Genomic DNA, 2,296 nt, shown 5'->3' on the forward strand with positions numbered 1-2,296 from the left:
GTTGAATTCATTAATTTAATTCATAGCTAAAGTGTCAAAAAAAACCACAAAGTACAGGTGTTTATAACAAACCATGTTATTTTCCAACCGGGTTTACAGATAGAAGTACAAAGTACTGTAAACCCGGTTGGCAAAATAACATGGTTTGTCATAAACACCTGTACTTTGTGGGGGGGGTGTTGTCACTTTTGCTATGAATTAAATTAATGAATTCAACGGGATACACCGTCTGCAAGTAGTTGGGTTCAGCATATTATCCTGCATTTTCTAATTGATATACAAATTTTGGGTAACCCCCCACCCTTTTTTTTATCCGCTCCCATTTATTGGTATAACACTAGTGTAACAATAACTGGGTACCTCCCAGCAGTATACTGGATAGATACTATCCCTTAGTGGGTTGAATCCTCAACCCCTAACTCTCTCGCATTATATATATATATATATATATATATATATATATATATATATATAAAGCCTCTCACCCATTTTCGTTTCTCATAACTTCCTATTGATATCTATGTTTTAATGAAGATTATTGATTTCGAAGAGAGTGGGTGATGATTATTTTGAGAAAATCAAAGCCTTTGATGAGTTTCAGATTAATCCCAACCCCAGATATAAATGTTGACGAAAACATTGAAAAGGATATATTTCTGGAAAATTAATTAAATTAATTTCGTATGTGTATTTCGTGTGCAAGATTCTTGATGTGGATACGTGTGTTGAAAGAAATATAATTAAACCTTGGAAGAGGCATTATGCCGGTAATAAACACACGCACTATATACTGTTTATAAATTAATAAATGACTGAACCAGTGCGTGTGTTTATTACCGGCATAATGCCTCTCCCAAGGTTTAATTGTAATTAAATTAATGTTTATTTCAGAAAGGACCATGAGGAAACAATATCGAGTGCGTGTGTGTGTGTGTTTGTGCGTATGTATGAATACGCATATGTGTGTGGTGTATACACGCAAGTATAAATTCAATATAAACCACATTTAATTACTCCCCACCCATTCATTCCACCTGTTTAATTAATCTGTTACCTTCTCTTCCCTTTTTCCAAATTATTGTCTTTTAATTCTTCTACCCCACTTTCTGGACTGATTTTCAACGCATCTATTCATTTCCTTTTTCAGGTGAATCAACGAAATAACTTTGGTAAAACACCTCTCCATTTGGCCTGTTCACATGGATACGCAGACACAGTTTGCCTTTTAATTAATCACACTGGTATCGATGCCAATGCGGTGGACAATTATGGTGACACACCTCTACATCTGGTAGTTCAACGGTAAGTCTCCATTGGATCTAGAATATCCAAATCTGTTTCTTTTATATATTCAATAATGTTTGTTATCTTTTATTGAGTCATTCATGTCATAATCCCAGCATGGTGCAATCATCCTTCCCTCTTTCACGCTATAATGACGCAATAATTTACTTCATTGATTAATCATTACCATAATTGTTGTTGTTGTTGCCTGACTAGATTCTTTATTTCATCTCATCCTAAATTACCACAATGATACAGGTTCAAATCCTCCTTTGATCCCATATAAAACTACCTCCCATCTATCTCTCTTTCTTTCTTTCTTTCTCTCTCTCTTTCTCTCTCTCTCTCTCTCTCTCTCTCTCTCTCTCTCTCTCTCTCTCTCTCTCTCTCTCTCTCTCTTGTAACTTCCGTCTTCCAGTATTCACATTTGTCTTGTTATGTTCCATGTTCAAGCTAGAGTATCTACTATCACTCTGGGGTCAGTATAATCTGTACCAGTAATACCCAGGAGTTCTTTGAATAAACTGTCCTCTCTCTTTTCTCCTCTTCTTGTGTCTAATTACTGTTGGAGAAAATAGCTTGTAGCATTTATTTACTACTCTTTATGTTCTGAGTTCAAATCCTGCCAAGGTCACCTTGTCCTTCCATCTTTACAAGGTTGATAAAATACAATACCAGTTATGTAATGGAGTCCATATAATTAACTGTAGCCCTTGTCTCCCTCCTAAATTTCATGTTTATATCACAGTTGTCCATTGTACCATATATGCATTTCTGTTTACTCAGGTAAGTATGAGTCATTGTTCTACTGTTTAAAGTGTATGTTGACAAACTATATGTGTGTGTGTGTGTAATAATTACTGTAATTAGGTTACGATCATCCAATTACTTTGGTAATTAATGATCAACTAATTATTGATTATCTCTGTGATGTTTGTATTTTTCATGTTTTTCTTTCCACTTTCCGCAACTTCCAGACAACACATTGATGCGATGACTTTTCTGTTGTCCC

General features: G+C 35.0%; 1 protein-coding gene across 1 annotated transcript in view; it reads left to right on the forward strand.

Moving 5' to 3' along the window:
* Positions 1-1,077: 1,077 nt before the first annotated feature.
* Positions 1,078-2,296, forward strand: part of LOC106868083 (E3 ubiquitin-protein ligase MIB2) — a 14,682-nt gene continuing 13,463 nt past the window's right edge. The window contains exon 1 of the mRNA XM_014913198.2: positions 1,078-1,302. The gene's annotated coding sequence lies outside the window, so the exon portion shown is untranslated. The remainder of the gene's footprint in view (positions 1,303-2,296) is intronic.

This window comes from Octopus bimaculoides, chromosome 29 (assembly GCF_001194135.2).
Source record: "Octopus bimaculoides isolate UCB-OBI-ISO-001 chromosome 29, ASM119413v2, whole genome shotgun sequence".
Classification (NCBI taxonomy): Eukaryota; Metazoa; Mollusca; class Cephalopoda; order Octopoda; family Octopodidae; genus Octopus; species Octopus bimaculoides.